The 13,332-nt window shown below is 44.2% G+C and overlaps 1 long non-coding RNA gene across 1 annotated transcript; it reads left to right on the top strand.

Moving 5' to 3' along the window:
- Positions 1–5,769: 5,769 nt before the first annotated feature.
- LOC116764165 lies at positions 5,770–6,850 on the top strand. The gene is made up of 3 exons (XR_004352744.1): positions 5,770–5,865; positions 5,954–6,167; positions 6,711–6,850. It is a non-coding gene; the product is annotated as an uncharacterized LOC116764165 (long non-coding RNA).
- Positions 6,851–13,332: the final 6,482 nt, after the last annotated feature.

The following is a 13,332-nucleotide window of genomic DNA, read 5'->3' as shown; positions in this document are numbered from 1 at the left end:
ATGATGTTTGGTCCACTCTCAACTGTTAAGTTCCAACTCTTTTTTTTCTATTTTTTTTTTAAAGAATTTATTCAGGTAGGAAGAAAGATCAACTGAGGTGGGCCTTTTAGAGTGGTTAATTGTTTTAAGTGAACAGTTTTCTTCTGAGGAAATTAGGCACCATTTTAAATTGCACTGAATTATCTTTAAGAGGAATATGTACAGTAAGTTTTCAAGCATCATAAGGGAGTAGAACAGTGATGTAATGTGTTTGCATTATCTTGGAGGAATCGTTGGGGCCGTGAGACCCAACTCCCTTTATTGTCAACTCTTATTAACCACATTCTTTTAAGAGAAGCACAATACTTGCTTTATTGCATATGTCATGCTTTGAAGGACATAAAAAGAAGATTCTGGAAGTTCTACAACCAAAAGTTTTTTAAAAGCTAGGCTGAAATGAGACTTTAATATGCGATAACCCATTCTCTAAAGTGGATCTACCAGAGCATCAACCAAATGACAACTTTTAGACCTGAAATCTCCTTCTCTCATGGTTTTGTGAAACAAAAGTAATGACTAAGTTAAAGTTTCCATACCATGAATCAAAATAAAAACTACCTTAAAGTTTAAGATGTCAATTTAATTAACCACATTCAAATTTGGTTGTTTTTGTGGGTTTTAAACTGGAAGTGTATAAAAGCAGGTAAATGGTTTGAAAGCTTAATCTTTCCCAGTCTTATTTTGCTTGACCAAACCTACTCATCATTCCTACTGCCACCATCTGACCCTAATTAGACACATACTATCCACTTTTAATTCTCAAATGGAGCAAGATTGAGTGCAATATAACCTACTGATACATTAATATTCTCTCTCTCCCTCTCTCTCTCCCTCTCCCTCCCTCCCACCCTCTCCCTCTCTCTCTCTCTCTCTCTCAGATACACACAATCACCCATCACTCACTCAGGTCAGGCCTACTGCTCTTATAACCAAGAGTCAGCCATCTTGAACCTGTATGAACAAGAGAGGGAGAACATAAAGAAATCTACAGGGGGGTTTCCCTGGTGGCACAGTGGTTCCCTGGTGGCACAGTGGTTAAGAATACACCTGCCAATGCAGGGGACACGGGTTTGAGCCCTGGTCCAGGAAGATTCCACATGCCGCAGAGCAACTAAGCCTGTGCATCACAACGACTGAGCCTGCGCTCTAGAGCCCGCGAGCCACAACTACTGAGCCTGCGTGCTACAACTACTGAAGCCCCTGTACCTAGAGCCCTGCTCCACAACAAGAGAAGCCACCACAATGAGAAGCCCACGCACTGCAACGAAGAGTAGCCCCCGCTTACCACAACTAGAGAAAGCCCACGCACAGCAATGGAGACCCAACACAGCCAAAAATAAAAATAAATAAAATAAATTTATATTTTTTAAAAAAAGAAAGAAATCTACAGGGATTTCCCTAGTGGTCCAGTGGTAAAGAATCCGCCATACAATACAGGGGACATGGGTTTGATCCCTGGTCAGGGAACTAAGATCCCACATGCCATGGGGCAACTAAGCCCACGTGCCACAACTACTGAACTCGCACACCTCAACCAGGAAGCCTGGTTGAGGTTCCATATATATGTGTATTTATTTTTCTCTTTCGGACTTACTTTACTCTGTATGACAGACTCTAGGTCCATCCACCTCACTACAAATAACTCAATTTCATTCCTCAATTTCATTGCATGCTGCAAACTACAGAGCCCATGTGCTCTGGAATCTGCACGCTACAACTATGGAGCCCGGTGCCCTGGAGCCTGTGCGCCACAACTAGAGAAAGAAAATCAACCGCCACAACTAGCAAGAAGCTTGCATGCCGCAAAGAAAGATCCTGCATGCTGCAACTAAGACCCAACACAGTCAAAAATAAAATAAATAAATAATTTAAATAAATAAATCGCTATTGGATAAAAGATAAATAAAAAAAAAACAGGAATCTACAAAGAGACAACCAAGTTGAATTCATTGAGCATGGTACCAGAAACTGGGGATACAAAGGTGAGTACAATTAGATCATTGTACTGAAGAGGAAACAGGCTCAAAGAGTCACGTGACTGGCCCAAAGACATACGGCCAACAAGCAGAGCTGGAATTCAAACCTGGGTCTGACTGACTCCAAGGTCTGTACTCTTAAATACCATGCAGTAAGCCCTTCACATGACCACCTTCAAAGGACCTACAATCTAGTAAGTAGAAAGAGATTAATGAGTACTGCCATGTTGTTTTGTTCTGAGAAAAGGAGAGGGACGTAGGAAAGGAAACTCATCCATCCTGGGCAGGAGAGGAGAACTGTTAAAGCTTCTTGGAAGATGTGTTCCTCTAGCTGAGTTGTGAAAGACCACTGTAGTAAGGCAAGGATTAAGGGAAAGGGCATTCTAGGCAAAGAGAACAACACAGAGAAAAACAAAATAGTAACATAGTCAGGGAACTGCAAATTTCATATTTCTGAATCATCAAGTCAGGAAAAGCACAGAGGAAGATAAAGCTGTTGAGGTAAACAGGAGTCAGATTAGGGGAGGGGAGAAGGAGGTGCCTGGAATGCCAAGTAAGGAGTTGTCAACTGAAGGGCTTAAAATGGGAGATGTGGTAAGACCTGTGGTTGGTGACAGTCACTCTGGTGGTGGTGAACTGGATGCCCTAGAAGGGGAGTGAGATCGGCAGCCAGGAGGCCAGACAGAAGTAAAGCAATAACAACTTTTGTGTGCTCTTTGACTAGGCGGGCTCATCCTTCTACACAAGGACATGGTGGGAAGTGGTCCCAGAAATAACAGAGCAGCACAGAGGCCAGTTCAGAAGTATGCCAAATGGGACAAATGATACTACATTCCAAATACACCACAGGTGACCTTGGCTCCTGAGACATGACCTTTGGCTTAGCTACAATTTAAGGAAAGATCCTAAGATTGTTCTATAGTTTTTCTAGACTGCAGATTGTTCAAAGTTAAGGACTATTATCTTATTCGTCTCTGTAGATCCCACACTATTCGTTATACACACAGTGGCTGACACATAATAAGTGCTCTGTAAATGTTTTTTTTAAATCCTTTCATCCTACAATTGAGTGCTTTCTATACACCATGTTCTAGGGACAAAGGAAACAGATTAGGACCATACTCTCATGGAGCTTATTTTCTAGTCTGGGAAACAGACAATAAGCAAGTAAACAAATATATAATATTTTCAAGAAGTGATACTACTTAACACAGGGATAGAGTAATAAAGGCTCTATTTTATTATAGATAAGGTAATCAGAGAAGGCCTCTCTGATGAAATGAATATTTGAGTAAAGCCCTGAACAAGTTACCTGAAAAAGAGTATTCCAGGCAGAGGGAGTATGCATGGGATGTTTATGAAACAGCAATAAAGCCAGGGTAGCTAGAGTAGAGTGACCATAAGGAAGAGGGTAGGAAGTGAGATTAGAGAGGTAACTGGGGATCAGATGATGGAGGGACTTAGAGGGGAATTATTTTAAGCATAATAGAAGATGAAATTTCACTTCTTTATGGGGCGTCCCATTCTCAAGGAATGCAAATGAAATAGTATCAGTCATAAACAATCCTAGAGGTAAATCTACTGTCCAAAGGCATTGCAAAGAATTCTTCTTTTTTTTTTTTTTCTTTTTGTGGCTGCATTGGGTCTTCATTGCTGTGGACAGACTTTCTTTAGTTGCAACGAGCAGGGGCTACTCTTCTTTGCAGTGCACAGGCTTCTCATTGCTGTGGCTTCTCCTGTTGCACAGCATGGGCTCTAGGCGTGCAGGCTCATAGTTGCTGCATGCGAGCTCAGTAGTTGTGGCATGAGAGCCCTGTAGTTGCGGCACACAGGCCCTAGAGCACACGGGCTTCAGTAGTTGCAGCACGTGGGCCCTAGAGCACATGGGCTTCAGTAGTTGCGGAGCATGGGCTCAGTAGTTGTGGCACACGGGCTCTAGGGTGCACAGCCTTCAGTAGCTGTGGAGAGCATTCTTTAAATAAGCTTGGTTATTAGATTATCTATTATTTGGAAATCTATCCACCACCACCCCCTATTGCATTGCCTCCAATAAGACAATTTAGAATAGACTAGGGGAATAAAAAACGATTTCTAAATTTACGGTTCAAAAATATCTTTTGAAAGGTAATATTTCTGTTCTAGCCCAGCCAATCCATTAAGGCATGCTTTAAAAAAAATGCTAAGGGTTTTCTTCCCCAGTCATGCAGGGTTCTACTTCTTATCACAAATCAATGGGTCCCTCCTGTCTCCATGAGATTAACTCTTCAAACCTCAGATTCCTCCCATTGCTCAATAGGCAGCAGAATTAAGTCAATTTGGGTTGCATGACATTCCATGATTCTGGAGCATTCGGTATAAAAGATCTGCAAGTGATTCTAGTCCAAGCAGTGTGTATAAATGCTAAGAGATCACCCTGGAATGAGATGACGATTAATAGACATTTCTCACACAAGGATGAAGGCTAAGCATGGACCAGTCTGTGTTACTAAATCCCCTATGAGCATGGCTTTCCCTGCAACACCTTCTGGTGTCAAAGTGACAAAACAGAAAGATACAAAAGAAATGGCTTGGGTCAGAACAAGGGGAGAGGGAGCTTGGGAGTGGAAAGAAGAACATGGAACAGAGGGAGCTATGAAGAGGCAAAGTACTTTGGAATGAGCTGAGGGAAGGATGAGAATGAGCAGAGGAACGCACAGGAAGGTAGGACAGAGATTGATGCCATCCTGCACTGTTGCTTACCTGCATGTCTGTGTCCTCCTGGACTGGACCCCCAGTATCTAGGTGGTTTCCGGCTAGTGCATCCCCAGCACGGAGCCCCCAGGGCCCTGCTCACAGCCAGCACTAAACTGTTTGTGGAGGTACAAGAAGAAAAGGATTGCTCTCTTCCCCCACTTGCACCATATATTTTTCTGACTTCTATAAAACCTAGTTCTGCGAATTCTTTTTTTTCTTCCCAGTTTCTTTCATTTCCCCCTCTCTGTCGTATAAGTCAGCTCAGGTGTGCACCCTCTGTTCTATAACCAAAATGTGAGGCCAGAGACAAACTGACAGGACCAAAGAGGGACCACCTACGACCAAGGTTGCCCAACAGACTTAAGAAGAGAGACTACACAGAGGTAGAATCAGAAAAGAGGCAATTGCAATATCAAGAGAAACAAAAAAGAAGTGAGCTGCAAGGCTGCTGAAGTGGAAAACTCAGATCTTCTGTGCCTACAAACATTTGCTGTGACAGCCTTTTCTTGGGGCCGTTGGCATGCCTCATGGGCTAAGGGCACTGTTAAGATGGGCTCTGTCTAGGACAGAGACAAGAAAAGGTACTCACGGGAGAAAGAAGGATGAAGGAGGATTCCAGGGCCTGGGTGTGAGGAAGATAGCCGAGACAAGGAACTTAAGACCAGTCGGAGCCAGCTTGGAATTGTAAAAGGGATCTGCATGTGACGGGAGCTTATAAAGGGGGAAGCCCCAAGTATGGAACAAATTGAAGGCCCCTGAAGGCAGACAGAAAGAGCAAGGTCTCACCCAAAAGAAATAGCAGAACAAAGCCACCCACGCAGCTACTCCACACCGATTCCCCTGTGCAAGCAGCTTCCCTGCACTCACTGGACTCCAAGATTTCTCTCTAGAAGACTGGACCCTGGTGCCCGGAACTACAACACCCATAGTGCCCCACGCGCAGGCCGAGTGACTCACCCTCTTCTGATCCCCACTAGCCAATGGGCTTCGCCAATTTCCTCTGCCCCCGGAAAAACCGCGAGAGAAGAGGGTGCTTCCGGTCCCGTGTTCTCTTTGGCCCTCGGGGAATCTAAAGGTGCAGTGTTTACGGCCAGACCGTAAGGCAGCCGTCCTAAGTGTAAGGAAGGGGTCGTCCATGGCATGGGTTCTGCTAACCGAACGTGGGCTGCTTAGGCTGACGGATAGCGCCAACCCTCTCCTTTTAGGTTCCTTCCCCACCTCTTCCGGGGCTGGCCTAGGACCTGCAGCACAAGCGCACTGTCCCACCGATTCCGGGGCTGGCCTCGTACCGGTAGCCCGTACTCACTTCTTGACCTTCGCCGCGGCGGGCCTCGGACTTGCAGCACGCGCACACCTAGAGGAAGACCCGACAGTCAATCTGGTTGTTTCCGTTGCTGTGCTCAGGGCATTGTAGTTTGGGTAATGCTGTCCTTTTTTTCATTTTCTTTCTCTTGTTTAACATCGGGAAGCAGCAATGAAGTGTTACTAAAAGATCCCTAAAAAAAAAAAAAAAAAATCCCTAAAGCTGGAGTTGAAATTTGCGCTTTGTAACAAATCAGCTGTGGGGTATTGGGCAAGTCAGTTAATCTTCCGTTAGGACCTACTGGTATGTGAAACCTGGGTGACATTTGAGACTCAGCCTGTGTCTTCGCGCTGCTGGGAGGGCTGTTTGCAAACTGCTGGTGCCCACAGCCCTCCAGGTCCCCGTAGGAGAGCAAAGCTGCCTCCTAAGCGTAGTGCCCCAGAGAACCAAATGATCCAGCTGAGCATTGGTCCAGCATCGTCGAATGAAGTGAAAGAAAGGAACTGGAAATGGGACAGCATTTGGGGGGTCAGCTGGAAGGAGAAATGGGGAAAGAGAAGTTTTGTTGGGTTTTCCCCTCTACCAGCAATTCCTGATAATTCTCTACCTGAATATCAACCCATCTGACCCCTTTTCTCCATCCCTACTGTCATTCACAGATCAAGATCATCTCTTGCTTAAATGATTTCTCCATCTCCAGTTCCCACCCCACCACTTGTTGGATTATTCTAAAGTGCAAATGTGATCATTAAAATGTGTCATGACTTCCCTGTGCCCCTAAAATAAAGTACCAACACCTTAACAAGGGTTTCATTGCCTGGCCTCTTCCTACTCCTCCAGCCTTCTCTCACTCTATGTTCCAATCACTTTCAAATACTACGTTCTTTTTTTTTTTTTTTAATCTTTAAAATGTTTTTCTTTTATTGTGATGAAATATACATAACATAAAATTTACGATTGTAAACATTTTTAAGTGTACACTTCAGTGGCATTAATTACATGTACATTGTTGTGCAACCGTCACCATAGTCTGTCTCCAGAACTTTTTCATCTTTCCAAACTGAAACTGAACTCTTTGAACAATAACTCCCCATCCCTCCATTGCTTCCAGCCCCTGGCAACCACCATTCTGCTTTCGGTCTCTATTAACTTGACTACTCTAGGTACCTCGTGTAAGTGGAATCACACAGTAGTTGTCCTTTTGTGACTGGCTTATTTCAGTTAGCATAATATCCTCAAGGTTGTACTTTAACACAAGAGGCTGCTTCTTACCTCAAGGCCTTTTTGCCTGTGGAAACAATGTAATAAGCATTCTGAACTCTGCTGAACACAGTCCTGGCTTGCTTTTAAGCGATGCCATCCGCCATACTCTGTCAGTTCTCCCTTTTCGGCTCTGAAAGATTCTGTAGCTTTCTGTTAGCTTAGTTATTAGAAGTCCAGCCTAGTGTAGTTAGTCCATTTTAAAACTTCAGTCTCATATCAAGTTTACATTCCTTCCTTCCCCTCAGCACCAGCCAGTCTTCAGCGTGGGACTCAGTTTGGGGAACTGGTGCATTCTGTCCTTTAATAGAACTCTCTGTTTTGCTAATTTAAGCTACTTGTTGTGTTGGGACCTGGAAGAGGGTCTGGGACGAAGGGCAAAACATCCTTTTACCTAACTGGGCATGTCATGGCAATCATCAGTTGGTTGTTTGCCTCTCAGGCTAAAGCTGACTGATGGTGGATACCTTCCATTTGGAAGGTGCCCAAATGCTAACTCTTATGGGCACATGGATTAGTCTCCTGGGAGCTCTCTCCATCGCACAGTCCCCTGATGGGACATCTGCTCCAGCCTAACTGCTTCCCACGAGGCCTCAGGTCCTGCCTTTGGCTGTATAACTAAGCTCCCCTGGCTGCTGGTTTTCTTGGGAGGAGGACCAGCAAGATGGCTCCAGCTGTGTTGATTTTCACACTGTTCCTTTGACTTACAGGAAACTCACATGTCCCTGCTAAACCACATTGTAGGAGTGACAGCCCTTTTTCCCCGTCAACCCTCACTCCTTATTCCAACGATCACAGAGAACAGATCAGCAAGCTCAACAGCAGGTATCCAACCACCGACTGAGATGCAGTCTCTCCTTGCCAGCCCATCAATTTCTATGAGTGGTTCCCTTGGAGACCCCTCACTCGGGGGAGGTGAGGACAAAACGCACAACACTCAGTCCCTTGGCTGGTGACAGACACATGATTCCATCAATCCCTTTTCCCTTTCCACCTCCACACCATCTTCTATTTATTTCCTGGGGAGGTAGAGGATGGGGTACTGGGCTATGGTTTGGGATAACAGAACTGACTTGCCACCTCTTCATGGTACCTCTTGGTTTAGCAGAATAGCTGACAATTTCAGGGTACCGAATGAGTCCTACTTAATGTCCTGCAACAAAAACGCCATCTCGGTCTTCCCCGGGGGCGCAGTGGTTGAGAGTCCGCCTGCCGATGCAGGGGACGTGGGTTCGTGCCCCGGTCTGGGAAGATCCCACATGCTGCGGAGCGGCTGGGCCCGTGAGCCATGGCCGCTGAGCCTGCGCGTCCGGAGCCTGTGCTCCGCAACGGGAGAGGCCTGCGTACCGCAAAAAAACAAAACAAAACAACAACAAAAAAAAACGCCATCTCCTTTGCTGAGAACACTTGTCAAACACCTCACACCTTCTCTTTTCTTCCCTTTGTCTGTGACTAGTTCCTTCTCATGTTTTATGTAACAACGTAGATAGCATCGCTGCCGGGAAGAAATCTTAACACTGCCAAGCCTTAGGCAGGACACTGATCTATCACTTCCAAAGGTCCCCTTGCCTCCCTTATAACACTTAGTATGTTATGTTCTAAATGACTCTTGATAGTATATCTTCCCCATGAGACCAAGCCCCACAGGGGCTGGGACAGCGTCAGTTTTGCTCATCTTTGTCTCATAATGCCTCACACACAGATAGCACTAGATACATGAATGAAGGATTCCTAGGCTTTGGCAAAGAGTCTGTGTGATTTGAAAGAGCCTAGGGTCCTGCTGACATGCCATTGTCCCTGCTACCTCTACGTCCCTGAGAACTGTTGTGCTCTACTCCTACTTTACATATCAGGTTATGTTGTTAGAACATCTCTGAAACATCTGAAGTGCTGTATTAGAACCTGCGCTTTTATACATTAGTTTTATTCGATCAACCTGCCCTGTAAGCATTTGCAAAGTTTGCAAGAGAGGAAATTGTGAGATAGCCAAGGATGGGGGATTACCCTAAACTTTGGCTCCGTTCCTCACAAGCCCAGAATCCCTTTCCCAGTTGTTTAGAAGTTTGACTCCATCCAGTAGGATCTCCCTTCCCACTATTTCTCTGTGATGGAATGGAAAGGATTGCTTCTCCTATGACTGCACTGCAGCCTCTGGCTGCAACATTCCTTCATTCATTTGTTCAACAAAATATTTTTAACTGACCTAGAAGGGCGGAGGGAGCTTTAATGTATGTCGAACCAGGGCCCTTCATGCTACTGGCAACAGGATGAAGGATGAACAGCTTTCCAAAATAAGCATATTCCTGTGCTCGGACACTAGGTAGAGTTCTCAGGAGCTGGAGCCACTCCTTCCTTCTCCCCTTTTCCTTCCTGCCCACCCCCCCACAATGGAGCAGAAAGGAAGAGCTGTGCCACAGGCCTGTGGAAAAATGCCCCTTGGCTCTCAGAGCCCTGGCATGAAATAAGATATCGTTCTTAGGAAGCAGTTCCAGACAAAAGATCCTCCTAATGTCCCCTGCCCTGAATTGTCTACTCTCTGTTTTAAAATGGGGGCAGCATTTTGTCTGAAGAGCCAAATTCCTGGATTAGCTGAAACATGAATTTATCCAGAATATCACATTTACCCATTTATCCAACAAATATTTGTGGAGCAGCATTTATATGCTAGTTGCTGGGGACACTAGAGTGAAGACACAATTCCTGCTCTCAAGGTACAATCTAGTGAGGGAAAAAAACAGTTTCAGCACCAGGAACCATGACAGAGCTTTGCATCTATGGCCTGGAGATGGTGGAGGTTAGGGAAAGCTTCCCAGGGGAAATAACACTGGCTTAGCCTTAAAGTAGAGATTGACCAAGCCGGAAGGGAGAGGGGAGAGATGCAGGATTGTGGGCAGAAAAAACACCAAGTACAGAGGCCAGGAAATAACAGAAGCAAACCCTTGCTGAACACTGTCGGACGCCACTCTAAGAGCTCGACAAGTGTTACATCATTTGATTCTCAGAACAACTGTTTGAAATACATAGTATGCCTATTTGATAGATGAAGAGGTTAAGGTATAAGGTATAAATAAGGCAGGGAGAGGTGAAGTAAATGTATTGAACAAGATCACAGTTTACTTTTTCTTTTAAACAATTACTTTTATTTTTTTTCTTTTTGTTTTTTTTTGTTTTTGTTTTTTTTTTGCAGTACGCGGGCCTCTCACTGTTGTGGCCTCTCCCGTTGCGGAGCACAGGCTCCGGACGCGCAGGCTCAGCGGCCATGGCTCACGGGCCCAGCCGCTCCGTGGCATGTGGGATCTTCCCGGACCGGGGCACAAACCCATGTCCCCTGCATCAGCAGGCGGGCTCTCAACCACTGCACCACCAGGGAAACCCTATTTTTTGTTTTATCCTCTCTTTTTTTTTAGGTTGGGCTGGGTCTTAGTTGCAGCTCATGGGCTCCTTAGTTGCGGCTCGCAGGCTCCTTAGTTGTGGTATGCAAACTCTTAGTTGTGGCATGCATGTGGAATCCAGTACCCTGAGCAGGGATCAAACCCGGGCCCCCTCTATTAGGAGCTCAGAGTCTTAACCACTGCACCACCAGGTAAGTCCCAATCACAGTTTACTTAATAAGTGATGAAGCCAAGACTCAAACCAGGAAGTCTGAGTCCAGAACCGCTGCCCTCCACCACTTTGCTACCTGCTACTTCGGTTTGATGAAAGTTGTCTTTCATAAAGGAGTATAATATGCATGGGAAAGCATGAAAGGGAAAGGAACTAGGCAAGTAGGCATGGAAGGACAAAGTGAATGAAGAGTTTATATACCACATGGTGACATTTGGACTTTAAGATAACAGGGATCCAAATGATGGATTTTCAGGAGTAAAATGGTCTGACTTATTTATATATATTACTCTGTTAACATGAAGTAGGATAGATTATAAGGGCGTAGGACTACTAGAAGTAAGAAGAACATTGTAAATCAACTATACTTCAATTTAAAAAAGAAGAAGAAGAAGAATTAAGAAGACCAATTGTTAAACTATTGCAGTGATCCAGGCAAGAACGAATAAGTACCAGGAAATAAAAGTTTGAACTAAGGTAGAAGCAATGATTATAAAGAGGAGGGGATGTGATTCAGAAGTGGGATTGACAGTATTGAAACTAAGTGCAGGGACTCAGGAAGAAAGAGTGTTTTCTCATGACTCCCAGGTTTCTTTGTTCAGAGACTGAGTATAGAGGAGAAGCAGGCTTGAAAGGAAAGATAATTAGAAAGAATTTGGATGTGAGGGTTTGAGATGCTTATAGTAACGTTGAATAGTCAACTAGGCAAGACAATCGGCCGTTACATTTAGAAGTATGGGGTAAGGAATGAGATCTGGGCAAAGATACAGATTGGAGAGCCATTGGCAACAGGTTGTCACTGAAACCGTGAGAATGGACAAAATCACTCAGAGAGGATTTCAGAAGATAAAGAGATTGAGAGACTGAGGGTGGACTCTAGGGAAACACCAAGCATATAAAAAGGCAATGGATATTACAAAGCAACAGTAATCAAGACAGTATGGTACTGGCACAAAAACAGAAAGATAGATCAGTGGAACAGGATAGAAAGCCCAGAGATAAACCCACGCACATATGGACACCTTATCTTTGATAAAGGAGGCAGGAATGTACAGTGGAGAAAGGACAGCCTCTTCAATAAATGGTGCTGGGAAAACTGGACAGGTACATGTAAAAGTATGAGATTAGATCACTCCCTAACACCATACACAAAAATAAGCTCAAAATGGATTAAAGACCTAAATGTAAGGCCAGAAACTATCAAACTCTTAGAAGAAAACATAGGAAGAACACTCTATGACATAAATCACAGCAAGATCCTTTCTGACCCACCTCCTAGAGTAATGGAAATAAAAACAAAAATAAACAAATGGGACCTAATGAAACTTCAAAGCTTTTGCACAGCAAAGGAAACCATAACCAAGACCAAAAGACAACCCTCAGAATGGGAGAAAACATTTGCAAATAAAGCAACTGACAAAGGATTAATCTCCAAAATTTACAAGCAGCTCATGCAGCTCAATAACAAAAATACAAACAACCCCATCCAAAAATGGGCAGAAGACCTAAATAGACATTTCTCCAAAGAAGATATACAGAATGCCAACAAACACATGAAAGAATGCTCAACATCATTAATCATTAGAGAAATGCAAATCAAAACTACAATGAGATATCATCTCACACCAGTCAGAATGGCCATCATCAAAAAATCAAGAAACAATAAATGCTGGAGAGGGTGTGGAGAAAAGGGGACACTCTTGCACTGCTGGTGGGAATGTGAATTGGTTCAGCCACTGTGGAGAACAGTATGGAGGTTCCTTAAAAAACTACAAATAGAATTACCATATGACCCAGCAATCCCACTACTTGGCATATACCCTGAGAAAACCAAAATTCAAAGAGAGTCATGTACCAAAATGTTCATTGCAGCTCTATTTACAATAGCCAGGACATGGAAACAACCTAAGCGCCCATCATCGGATGAATGGATAAAGAAGATGTGGCACATATACACAATGGAATATTACTCAGCCTTAAAAAGAAATGAAATTGAGCTATTTGTAATGAGATGGATAGACCTAGAATCTGTCATACAGAGTGAAGTAAGTCAGAAAGAAAAAGACAAATACCGTATGCTAACACATATATATGGAATTTAAGGGGAAAAAATGTCATGAAGAACCTAGGGGTAAGATAGGAATAAAGACGCAGACCTACTGGAGAACGGACTTAAGGATATGGGGAGGGGGAAGGGTGAGTTTTGACAGGGCGAGAGAGAGTCATGGACATATACACACTAACAAACGTAGTAAGGTAGATAGCTGGGGGGAAGCAGCCGCAAGGCACAGGGATATTAGCTCGGTGCTTTGTGACAGCCTGGAAGGGTGGGATGGGGAGAGTGGGAGGGAGGGAGACGCAAGAGGGAAGACATATGGGAACATATGTATATGTATAGCTGATTCACTTTGTTGTAAA

Source organism: Phocoena sinus, chromosome 1 (genome assembly GCF_008692025.1).
Source record: "Phocoena sinus isolate mPhoSin1 chromosome 1, mPhoSin1.pri, whole genome shotgun sequence".
NCBI lineage: Eukaryota > Metazoa > Chordata > Mammalia > Artiodactyla > Phocoenidae > Phocoena > Phocoena sinus.
The sequence above is the reverse complement of the archived record's forward strand: the minus strand, read 5'-3'. Positions and strand labels throughout refer to the sequence as shown.